The sequence below is a fragment of the Mustela lutreola genome, chromosome 6 (genome assembly GCF_030435805.1).
Source record: "Mustela lutreola isolate mMusLut2 chromosome 6, mMusLut2.pri, whole genome shotgun sequence".
Taxonomy (NCBI): domain Eukaryota; kingdom Metazoa; phylum Chordata; class Mammalia; order Carnivora; family Mustelidae; genus Mustela; species Mustela lutreola.
This window is the reverse complement of record NC_081295.1, coordinates 108,727,296-108,741,181: the sequence shown is the minus strand read 5'-3', so window position 1 is coordinate 108,741,181 and position 13,886 is coordinate 108,727,296.

The following is a 13,886-nucleotide window of genomic DNA, read 5'->3' as shown; positions in this document are numbered from 1 at the left end:
CTACAGGGCTCTTTCTGTATCTGTTTCTCTTTTTCCATCCATGTGGTCCCAGAGCTTGTCCATGTAATCCCTATGGAAGAGTTCAGGATTCTTCACAGTTCGGTGGCCTCAGGGCAGCTAAATTGTTAACAGTGCCTGTGAAGGCTATAAGAGTCAAAGAATCCAACAAGAAGGGCAGAAGTTGAGTTACATTATATGACTAGACCTCATGTTGTGTTCCTTCCGTCATACTTTTGAAATAAAATCCTGCCCAATTTGAAAGAGAGAAAACATAAATTCCACCCCTCAATGGAAAGAATCTCAAAATCACATTGTATCAAGGACATGTAGCATGAAAGTTATTGCCGTGGCCATCTATGGCAAGTACAATCTGCCTCACTACATTATGCAATTTATTTTCAAATAATATAATAAATGCATAATAAATGCATGATAAATAAATAAACTATTTGTATAAACAGAGAACATGAACTATGAAGGTCTTATGACTCCCAAATCAAATATTCCTATTAAGGTGTAGATCAACTCAAACTCAATGATTAACAAAGAAGATAGGGCCCAGAAACCTAGCTAATCAAATGGAAAAGTTACATTCAAGAATACAGCTGTCTTGGCCCCAGCGTCTGTTTAATTTCATATGAAAAAGGGGAAACTATCTTGTTAGGGAAAACTCCATTTTCTACTCCATTGACTGAAGCAAAGCTACAGACTCAATGTGGTCCTCAGTTCACAGATCTTCCCCTAAATACCTGGCCAGGTTCACTGATAATTTGGCGAAGGTGAAACCTGATGGCACCCATTGGGCTGTGGCAGCTGTTCCACAGCATCAGCTACGCAGAACTGAAAATGACATGGTCTCTCTGTTTAGTGAGAAGAACCCAAGGCTGTTGTCATTTATCTGGCCAATACTTCCCTTGATTAAACTTGTTATATTTTCACTGACTCTTGAGCTATTATTGTTCAAGAGGGTGGGTTCTTGTTTTGTCTCCTCTTGCAAAACCACAGACTGGTAGATTAAAGACACTACTCCTGAGGAGTGTTTGTAGTAGAAACAAATCACGGCTACTAATCAGAATTTAGGGATCATTCACATAAGATGTACACAGTAGGGGCCCTTCATCTGAAGAGACCAAACAAAGTCAAGCTCTGATTAAGATATTTCAACATCCATATTTTCAGTACTACTGTCTATATTCATAATGGTATCAGATAAGGCACTGAATGACTACTAGGCTAGGCACAAAGTAAATCCATGTTCTGATGCAGAGTCCAGCACTGTGTGCCAGATTTGTGATTCCTGACAAAAGTTGGTCCATTTGTTGCATAACGGGGTGGTGCAGATTATGGCCCCTGCTCACTCCTGACATACTGACTATACTAGAACTTTGACCACTGTCCAAAGTATTTGTTGGGACCACAAAAAGTTGGTGCTTTTTCACATTAGGATCAGCTGATTTTGGCCATATGATTATGGCTCTTGGAAATAATTTGTGTTATGTTTTCATCTTTCTGGAAAATTTCCCATGTGGTAATGATGCACCTTTTTTTTTTTTTTTTTTTTTTTGGTCCACAAAAGCCTCTCAGTGATGGCTGGTAATTAATGTTTTGATAGACTTTCCACACACCCTAATATCCATAAGCAATTGGTATAATTTAGTATTGAAATATGCTCCCTCAAAAATCCATTCAAATAATTTATAACTCTATCTCCTTTACCCTCCTCCAGTCCACACACCTTAGTAAGGCAGCTAATGATGGCAAACAATTTTGTTTCAGCAACCTGCATTCTCTGGATGGGTTGAAAGGATAATAGATCGTAAGGAAAATGAACACTTATTTATATGCAGTGATTGCCAAGTTCCCCCTACACTGGCCCACAACATAAGAGACAAATAGATTTCTGTACATTTTGTAACAGTTCCACTTTTCATTATATACTCATGTTTTCAGATGAAAGAGCTGGTTTCCAGCAAGTGCTAATTGAAAATAGGTAAAACTGGCTACTGGAATGAGACATATAGATTTAGCAGGAGTAGAACAACAACAGTGCTGGTACCTGGCAAGAGAACACCTTGTGGAGATACAGAAGTGAGGGGGGGATTAATGAATGATATTCGTCTTTTACAGTCATCCTTGGAATCATACCCATTAAGGAAAACCTATTGCAACTTTCTCAAACCAATGTTAAATCCTTAAATGTAACTGGATGTTGGGTCTTCTATCTCCAAATAGATAAATTTGATAAATAGATAATTTGTGGCACTTTTTCCTTTAATTATTGGAAACAGCAGGAGTGGCCTTAGATCCTGTATATTCCATGTGAAATACTTGTCAACACCTTTAGTTGTATTCCTCACTCTTATTCCCATCATCATCCCTCCAACATTCTATAAAGAGGAAAAGTGCCACACTACAGGTTCTGGGAACAAACAGGACAGAGTGAAGTGAAAGCTTTCAGGTAGTCATTTCATAAACAAAGACTAGACTCAGTCATTTTGTCTGAAACAGGAGCTGTGAGGTTTACCAGCTGACTGGAGAGGCACACTGGAGACACTGTCAACTGCCTCAGTTGATTCAACCTTCCTTGGGGGACCCCAGAAATTGTCACTGTTTTCTTCCCAGTTGACTGATGTGCAATTTTGTTACCGTATTTTCTATGTGGCCCCAGGTATTAACTTACTTTCTTCCCCAAAATATAATGCACCTTAGGGCTAGTCATAAGAGACTTCCATGTGTTTAACAAAACACCATGCATTCTTCAGATGATTGTGGAGATCTCTATGAAATGAAATGAAATGAAATAAATGAAGTGAAATGAAGCTACCCTTGATTTCTCAGGGAAAAACCTGGAAGAATGTGTCTCTGTGTGTGTGTGCTTGTGTGGTTTTGTGTATGTGTGTTTCTGTCTGTCTGTATGTGTGTAAACACCAATCTCTCCTTTCCACCTCTTCCAAAATAAAATTCTTAAAAATAGTTAGTTGGAGTTCAAAATGCTTTTCTAATAGAGACAGTTTTATTAAAATTAGTAGCAAAATACAAGACATGTATCTTGATTTAACTGTGCCCATAACTAATAGCTGGCAACTCATCTTTGACATTCAGAGCTTGGGCATTAAATGTAAGAAGGTATGGAAAACTCAGGAGTCAAATATGTAATTTAATAATTTAATGTAATATTTTTATTTAAAAATACATCATATTGACAAATAATGTCAATGGGCTAGACACTGGTTTCATAAATAAAGTTTACAGGATATCCTCCCAAATATATGCTTGCATGCATGTCTCATCTCCAGACATCCAAACTGTCTAAATTTCAGCATCCTACTCCTACATTTGTACTGGGCACAAATATTTGGGTGAAGGTTGCCTGAGTAACGAACTTTTTTTGGTTTTTTTGTTTGTTTGTTTGTTTAATTTATTTTTTATTTATTTTCGGCATAACAGTATTCATTATTTTTTCACCACACCCAGTGCCTCCATGCAATCCATGCCCTCTATAATACCCACCTGGTACCCCAACCTACCACCTACCTGCCAATTCAAACCCCTCAGATTGTTTTTCAGAGTCCATAGTCTCTCATGGTTCACCTCCCCTTCCAATTTTCCCCAACTCCCTTCTCCTCTCTAACTCCCCATGTCCTCCATGCTATTTATTATACTCCACAAATAAGTGGAACCGTATGATAATTGACTCTCTCTGCTTGACTGATTTCACTCACCATAATCTCTTCCAGTCCTGTCCATGTTGCTACAAAAGTTGGGTATTTATCCTTTCTGATGGAGGCATAATACTCCATAGTGTATATGGACCACATCTTCGTTATCCATTCATCCGTTGAAGGGCATCTTGGTTCTTTCCACAGTTTGGTGACCGTGACCATTGCTGCTATAAACATTGGGGTACAGATGGCCCTTCTTTTCACTACATCTGTATCTTTGGGGTAAATACCCAGGAGTGCAATTGCAGGGTCATAGGTAAGTTCTATTTTTAATTTCTTAAGGAATCAACACACTGTTCTCCAGAGACACTGCACCAACTTGCATTCCCACCAACAGTGGAAGAGGGTTCCCTTTTCTCCACATCCTCTCCAACACATGTTGTTTTCTGTCCTGTTAATTTTGGCCATTCTAACTGGTATAAGGTGATATCTCAATATGGTTTTAATTTGAATCTCCCTGATGGCTAGTGATGATGAACATTTTTTCATGTGTCTGATAGCCATTTGTATGTCTTCATTGGAGAAGTCTCTGTTCATATCTTCTGCCCATTTTTTGATATGTTTCTCTGTTTTGTGTGTGTTGAGTTTGAGGAGTTCATTATAGATCCTGGATATCAACCTTTTGTCTGTACTGTCATTTGCAAATATCTTCTCCCATTCCGTGGGTTGCCTCTGTTTTTTTGACTGTTTCCTTTGCTGTGCAGAAGCTTTTGATTTTGATGAAGTCCCAAAAGATTATTTTCGCTTTTGTTTCCTTTGCCTTTGGAGACATATCTTGAAAGAAGTTGCTGTGACTGATATTGAAGAGATTACTGCCTTTGTTCTCCTCTAGGATTCTGATGGATTCCTGTCTCACGTTGAGGTCTTTTATCCATTTTGAGTTTACCTTTGTATATGGTGTAAGAGAATGGTCGAGTTTCATTCTTCTACATATAGCTGCCCAGTTCTCCCAGCACCATTTATTGAAGAGACTGTCTTTTTTTCCACTGTATATTTTTCCCTGCTTTGTCGAAGATTATTTGCCCATAGAGTTGAGAGTCCATATCTGGGCTCTCTACTCTGTTCCCCTGGTTTATGTGTCTGTTTTTATGCCAGTACCATGCTGTCTTGGTGATCACAGCTTTGCAGTAAAGCTTGAAATCAGGCAGCGTGATTCCCCCAGTTTTATTTTTGTTTTTCAACATTTCCTTAGCGATTCGGGGTCTCTTCTGGTTCCATACAAATTTTTGGATTAATTGCTCCAGCTCTTTGAAGAATACTGGTGGAATTTCGATCAGAATGGCATTAAAATGTATCTATCAATAATCGCTCTCAATGTGAATGGCCTAAATGCGCCCATAAAATGGCACAGGGTTGCAGATTGGATAAAATGACAGGACCCATCCATATTTTGTCTACAAGAGACCCATTTTGAACCTAAAGATACACCCAGACTGAAAGTGAAGGGATGGAGAAGCATCTTTCATGCCAATGGGCCTCAAAAGAAGGCTGGGGTAGCGATTCTCATATCAGATAAATTAGATTTTAAACTAAAGACTGTAGTCAGAGATACAGAAGGGCACTACATCATTCTTAAAGGGACTATCCACCAAGATGATCTAACAATTGTAAATATCTATGTCCCCAATATGGGAGCAGCCAACTACATAAGAAAATTGTTAATCAAGATAAAGAATCATATTGATATGAATACATTAATAATAGAAGATCTAACACACCTCTCTCAGAAATAGACAGATCATCGAAGCATAAAATCAATAAAGAAACAACAGCATTGAATGACACACTGAACCACATGGACTTCATAGATATATACAGAACATTCCACCCTAAAACAACAGAATACTCATTCTTCTCAAGTGCACATGGAACCTTCTCAAGAATAGACCACATACTGCAGGACTCAACCGATACCAAAAGACTGAGATCATTCCCCGCATTGTCTCAGATCACAATGCTTTGAAACTGGAGCTCAATCACAAGGAAAAGTTCCGAAGGAACTCAAACACCTGGAAGCTAAAGATCACCTTGCTTATGAATGTTTGGATCAACCAGGAGATCAAAGAACTGAAACAATTCATGGAAACCAATAAGAATGAAGACACTTTGGTCCAAAACCTATGGGATACAGCAAAGGCTGTCCTAAGGGGGAAATACATAGCCATCCAAGCCTCCCTCAAAAAAATTGAAAAATCCAGAACACAGCAGCTGTCTCTACACCTTAAAGAACTGGAGAATCAACAACAAATCAAGCCAACTCCACACATAAGAAAGGAAATAATCAAGATTAGAGCTGAGATCAATGAGGTAGAAACCAGAGATACGGTAGAACGGATCAATGAAACTAGAAGCTGGTTTTTTGAAAGAATCAATAAGATCGATAAACCATTGGCTACACTAATCCAAAAGAAAAGAGAGAAAGCCCAAATTTATAAAATTACAAATGAAAATGGAGAGATCACAATGAACACCAAGGAAGTAGAAACAATCATCAGAAGTTATCAACAGTTATATGCCAATAAACTAAGCAACCTAGATGAAATGGATGCATTCCTGGAAAACTATAAACTCCCAAAATTGAACCAGGAAGAAATTGACAACCAGAATAGACCAATATCTAGTAACGAGATTGAAGCAGTGATCAAAAACCTCTGAAGAAACAAGAGCCCAGGACTTGACGGATTCCCTGGGGAATTCTACCAAACTTTCAAAGAAGAAATAACACCTATTCTCCTGAAGCTGTTTCAAAAAATTGAAGCAAAAGGAAAAGTTCCAGACTCTTTCTATGAAGCCAGCATTATCCTGACCCCCAAACCAGGCAAAGACCCTACCAAAAAGGAGAATTTTAGACCAATATCACTGATGAATATGGATGCTAAGATTCTCAACAAGATCCTAGCAAACAGGATCCAACAGCACAGTAACGAACTTTTTTGAAGATGTGTGCAGTCACCTTAATATCTTGTTTGGATTTGGCAATATATCAAAAGTACACATTTTAAGGCATTGCCCTAGTAAGATGGATGCCCATCAGGCACACACAGTTGGGTAGAAGTGTTTGTATTTAAATACATAGGGAAGTCAGCCATACCTTTGACTCTGTATCTGGTTTAATATTCCAAATTAATTTTTCAGCTTTTTAACATATCCTGGCTGTTATTTTGGACTCAGATATTTTATAAAACCTGGAGTTCATGCGTGAGTCATTGCTGTGTTTTCACATTTATCATGACAAAGGTAGCAGCAACATCTCTGACATGAGGAGTGAGGAAGAGGGCATGTTATAAATCATGGCTGGAGAGGACTATTTGTAATTTAGAAGTTTATTTGGGTAAGGCATATATACAATACCTGTTCCTACTGTGATCCAGTGGAGCTAAAGGAGTGTGAATTATTGAATGGAAATCCACATTGGTGTTACTTATGTAGACAATCTGGTGATTGCAGGTTTGCTGTATAGCTTTTCCATTATGAAACTAATGTTTCCTCGATGGATAATGGCACAGGCAGGAAATCTCATGAAATGCTGCTCGGTAAACAAAAATGAAAGGGCTAATATTTTTCTACTACTAAAGATTTGTTACCTTCAATACTAAAAGAGTTACTGCATTAATATTGGTGAAATAATATCCTTATGAGCCCTTGTTTCTAAAACTTTGAGATACCCACACATTCTTATACAGATTATTGCATTTATATTGGATTTTAAAATAACCATCCTGGAGACAAGTGGTAAAACACTTTTTAAAGTGCAGAGACTTATATTGCATGTCAAGTGATTATTTTCAGGGAGTAAAAATCAAATTCTCTTTGCTATGCAGCAGGATGGTATTTTATGATAATAGAAGATACTTGAAAACAAGTCTTAATGTAGTTTTAGAAATTAGTCCTCTACTTCTTATCACCTTTACAAATGATTCATCAATGGCTGCTGCCCACATCCTTTTCCCCCACTTAGCTCATGTTGCCCTTCTCATTTTTTTTTTCTTTTTATTCTGGCAGTTTATGATGCTTATAAGAATTAGAGATGCTGCAACTTAGAAGCTGACATATTTAAAGCACCAACTAGACTATTTCACATGTTCAAATTGTATCATTTTGCCTACCCTAATCCTGTGAACAAGAGAATAATTCTCCATCCATCTTTGAAGCCTAGAAACCATAGATTAAACAAAAAGTCCTTAATTCTAGAAAACACAGAGTGATTCATGAAGTGGGAGAGGAGCCTCAACTAAAGAAGTAGAAGTCCTACATGTTTCCAAAACTAGAAACTTGTACCAGGCTAAATAAGACATTATTAAATATTTGTTATTAGAAAACATAAAAGAAGAGATTTACCATATATTGCATTGAAACAGTAAGATAAGATGAGGTACTGATTGAGAAATTTATACAAATCTACCTGAGTTACTGTGGGAATAGTTTACAGAAAAGTGCATGTGTGGCTAAAGAGAAGGAGTAAGTGAAAAAAACATGAGTTAGTCTTATGAAGAAAGATCAGACAGCCAGGTTGGAACCAGCAGTGTTAGCCTCATTTAAGGAGTTGAAGTTGATGTTGGTATGAATCAATCTATTACATCCCCAGCCCCGCTAAGAATGGTGTTTTCCCCTACTATCAAAATTCCCCTTAAACTTATACCAGAACTCTGGTGTGTGTGGGTAAGTTGGTATGTTTGTGGGAATAGATATGGACTCTTAATTATTTGGGCAGGTAAGAAGACCAAGAATCTCTCCTAGCTTAGTTGGTTACAGTGAAGATGGATATCACAATGTAGTCTGTGCCAGTAAGAATTCTTTCCTGTCCTACAGAAGAAAAGTTAAGGCAAGATTAGTAAGACATGTGATTCTGTCCCCATGTAAGAAAATACTCAATAGAAAAAAAAAAAATCTCACTTATTCATTCAATCAGCAATTAATTATTGAGGATTTACTATGATCCAGGAATTTTTTTCTTAGGCCTTGGGGATTTTACAAAGAGCAACAAAAACAAACAAGCAAAGATTCATGCCTGGTGAGAGCTTACATTATCATGTTTTTTTGTTCAGTAAGTCCTCAGATTAAATATTAAGAACAAAATTGTTGTTGTTGTTGTTATTCTCTCACTGAGAATAGACCTTTAGGAACATTTTATCTAAATCTCAACCACTTTCAATTTGTGAAAATTATATTGTCAAATACTAGGCGTTTCACCCTGTTTTTCCTCATAAAAATGATAGAATTTTTAAAGTAATTTGTTGACCAAATAACACAGATGTGAATCTAATCTTCTGATGGATATATATATATATATATATATATATATATAATATATATATATATATATACCTCCATATATAGATATAGATATGGAATATGAAACAAGGCAAAGTTTTTGGTTTTGTATATAAGTTCATAGACCTTAAAAATAATTTAAACTGATTTTCTCACTTTGTAAGGAGTTTATTATTTTTTTTTACTATTTTATTTTACTTTACTTATTGTCCCTGTCATGAGACTTGAGTGTATCTTTACTTTATTTTTTTAAAGGAGTTTATTTATTTATTTGTGAGAGAAAGAGCAGGAGCAGAAGGAGGGGCAGAGAAGGAAGGCACTGGGGCTCCTGTCAGCTGGATCCCAGGATCCTGAGATCAGAACCTGAGCTGAAGATAGATGTATAACTGACTGAGCCACCCAGGTGTCCCTGTATCTTTATTTTAAGTGCAAATTATCAGACTCTATTCTCAGAAATGATTCTGAAGGGCTAGGACTGGGTCTATCAACAGCCCTTTTTTCCCCAAGAAATTATGATGTAGGTGGTTTAAGTAACATACTTCAAAGTATACTGAAATCAGAATGATTCACTTAAAGTCATAAGTATGTTGTAGTAAGCTTTCTACCAATTATGCAATAGTAGTTCCCAAAACACTGAAATTGATAATCTTTCTGAAGATACTATAAAATGACTATTATTAAGCAAACATTTTCTTATAAAAGTTTATAAATTAAAAATCACAAATAAGCAGATCTGCCGTGTTTTCATCTTTTTAGGATAAGTTTCTAAAAACAGTAACAAAATGAAGTCATTTTGCTAGCAGAGCTATAAATGTTCTTTGGTCCTCCTCCGTATGAAAATTTAAAATCAGAAAACCTCAGTAGAACTGAATCTATATCTTCTTTATTTTTATTTTTATTTTTATTGTGTTATGTTAGTTACCATACAATACATCATTAATTTTTGATGTAGTGTTCCAACATTCATTGTTTATATATAACACCGAGTTCTCCAGGCAATACCTGCCCTCCTTAATACCCACAACCAGGCAAACCCATCCCCCAACCCCTCTCCCCTCTAAAACCCTCAATTTGTTTCTCGGAGTCTACAGTCTTTCATGGTTCCTCTCCCCCTCCAACCCCCCCCCCTTTACTTTTCCTTTCCTTCTCCTAATATCCTCCATGGCATTCCTTATCTTCTACAAGTAAGTGAAACCATATGATAATTGACATTCTCTGCTTGACTTATTTCACTCAGCATAATCTCCTCCAGTCCCATCCCCATTGATGCAAAAGTTGGGTATTCATCCTTTTTGATGACTGAGTAATATTCCATTGTATATATGGACCACACCTCCTTTATCCATTCGTCTGTTGAAGGGTATCTCAGCTCCTTCCACAGTTTGGCTTTTGTGGACATTGCTACTATGAACATTGGGTTATATATGGCCCTTCTTTTCACTACATGTTTATCTTTGGGGTAAATACCTAGTAGCACAATTGCTGGATCATACAGTAGCTCTATTTTTAATTTTTTTGAGGAATCTCCACACTATTTTCCAAAGTAGCTGCACCAGCTTGCATTCCCACCAACAGGGTAAAAGGTTCTCCACATTCTCTCCAACATTTATTGTTTCCTGCCTTATTAATCTTTGCCATTCTAACTGGTGTAAGATGGCATCTCAATATGGATCTGTAGCTTAATAAATTTAGAGCGAATGATATGATTGACTCTAAGTAGTGCAGGGCAAATAAACACATGTTTAGTGAAGGAAGTGTCTGACATATAATGGTAGAAATCTCAAATTTAGTCGTATTCTTTTGGAAACTGCAATGTGGTTAAATTAGATCTATGTCAAAAACATCTAAATCTTCACATAAAGATGGTAAATTACATGGAGAACAAAGACACTATGCTGGTAGTCCTGGGATAAACCACTTTTTTTTTTTTTAATGGCTATTATCTGTGTCAGTAGTTCTGTAAATGATTTTAAAAGATTTCTTCTTCTGTTGCTATTTATGAGTGTTAGAAAGATCTCTCCAGCCCAAAATATAAACTCTACTTTCACTCTGGAGAAATGTCAAAGCTTTGGTTTTATAATTTCAGAGTTGAAAGGTCATTAGAGGATATTTGATCTAAAGTTCCTTTAGATGTTTAAATCCTCTTTCAGTATCTTTGCAGAACTATTGCCTAGTCTCACAGATTCCAACTATGAGAGTTATTCTATTGATCAACAACACAAATTTACTGAAGGAAATTAGTTTGTCTTTAATATTGCTGAATTTTATCTGTTTGTTTAATTTTTATTGATTATGTGCCAAAATCTGTTTGTCTTCCAGTCTTTACCTTATCTCCAGCATTATCTTTTGGAAAACATGGAAAATACCTTAACTCTCTTCTTCTTGAAATGAGATAAAAGATTTTTGAAGAGAGAAATGATTGTCTACCTCTCCTCTCCAATTTCTCAATTCAAGTCTTTTTTTCTTTAGTTTTTGTAATATTTTATACAATGGGTCAACTTCTCTGAATAATAACTTTTGAATTATCTATATTCTTCTTGAGATTCCACATTTTTTTTTTAAGATTTTATTTATTTCTTTGACAGAGAGAGAGACAGAGATCACATGTAGGCAGAGAGGCAGGCAGAGAGGAAGGGAAGCAGGCTCCCTGCTGAGCAGAGAGCACCATGTGGGGCTCGATCCCAGGACCCTGAGATCATGACCTGAGCCGAAGGCAGAGGCTTTAACCCACTGAGCCACCCAGGTGCCCCGAGATTTCACATTTTTAATTGTAGCATCTTCACTTGTAAAGTTACAGTCAACTATAAAAAATGGTATTGTATGTAAATTAGTTAAACATCTTTTCAAATATTATAATTACTTAAAGTGGATTTCAACACATAAAGGATTTTTAGAGAATTCACCACTGAACTGTGAGAAGGATCTTATGTAGATTCTGATTCTATGTTGCAGGGCCATCACATTGCGGAACACTAGAACACATTAATTTCATGGAATTGAGGGACAAGAGTGAGTGAGAGATAAAAAAATTCCAATTATATGGGGCACCTGGGAAGCTCTGTTAAGTGTCTGATCCTTGATTTTGACTCAGGTCATGATCTCAGGGTCGTAAGATCAAGCCCTGTGTTGGGCTCCATGCTCATCTGGGGGTCTACTCCAGGTTCTCTCTCTCTCCCTCTATCTCTGCCTCCCTCCTGGTTGTACATGCACAGTCTCTCTCTCAAAATAAATTGATCTTTTCAAAAATTTTAAATTATGGGGGCACCTGGGTGGCTCAGTGGGTTAAAGCCTCTGCCTTTGGCTCAGGTCATGATCCCAAAATCTTGGGATTGAGTCCCGCATTGGGCTCTCTGCTCAGCAGGGTGCCTGCTTCTTTCTCTCTCTGCCTGCCTCTCTGTCTACTTGTGATCTCTGTCAAATAAATAAAATCTTAAAAAAAATTTTTTTAATGATGGAAAAAATAAGGGATAAATTTAGCCCAGAGTTGATATCAATGAGAGGAATAGTGGCAAGAAAAGAGGGACATGCTTTTTTTCTGAGATGAGACAAAACAGGGAGAGATAGATTTTGGAATAAAAAGACTATGCCGGTATTCTGGGTCAAATGACTTGGGTTTTCACAAATGAAGTAGAAACTACTTTCTACAGATAAAGATGACAGCTGCAGTAGCCTGCTTATAGATTTGAGGAAAGAAAATAAATCTTAGATAACAGCTGTGGTAAATGCAACAAAGTCTATATCAGATGACTAAAAATGGCTGTCAAACAGCAGTGGGACATCAGAGAGGATACATTTATACTGGACATATTTGGTATTGTAGCAAGTTATCTTCTAGCAAATTATATTATGTTAAATGAAGAAGAGAAAAGGAAAAAAATATTGAGATTTCCTGGATATATAATTTTACAGGAATTGTATGAAATATTTTTCTTATGATCAAAATTTTTCTACAGTGCATTTGTAGGACTTCTAGCTTAGACAGGGTATTGTAAACTTGTTTCTCTGTTTTTCTCTCCACTAAGTACACCAATAAAGGGTAAATATCAAAAGAAGCAAGCATAAATGAACCCTGAAAGATGATTATTTAGGGTTCTCTTAGGAAACAGAACCAGTAGGATACACAGAGAGAGGCAGAGAGATAGAAAGAGATCTGTTGGAAAGAGTTGGTTCACACACAATTATAGAGATAGAATTTTGAACTAACAAGATCTAATTGACATATACTGAACATTCTTCCTAACAAAAGCAGCATATTCATTTTTTAAATTTTTTTCTCCACAGGTATCCATAGAATATTCACCAAGTAAACCAGATCTAGTTTCATAAAACAAACCTCAACAAATTTAAATATTTTAAGTTATACAGAGTATGTTCTCTACCCATAGTGTTAAGTAAATAGAAATCAGTAACAGAAAGACAACAGCCACATTTCCAAACATGTAGAAATTGAATAATACATTTAGATAATCCAGGTGTCAAAGAGTGAATCTTAAAGGAAGTTTTTAAAAATCACAGAAAATAGAATAAAAATGAAAATCCAATGTATTGAAATATATGGGATACAGTGAAAGTATTGTTGGGAGATGAATGTGTAATACTAAATGCATATATGAGAAATGAGAAAAGGTTTCAAATAAAATAGTTTACCTAAGAAACTAAAAAAAAAAAAAAAAAAAAAAAAAAAAGTAAAGCAAAATAAACCCAATGCAAGAAGGAGGAAGAGAATAGTAAAGAGCAAAAATCATTGAAATTGAAAATAGGAAAACATCAGAGGAAGTGAGTAAAATGAAATTTAAAAAAATATTGGCAAAATTCATAAACCTATGTCAAGACATAAAACTGTATACTCCATTTATAGGAGTAATGAAACATCAGAGGAAGTGAGTAAAATAA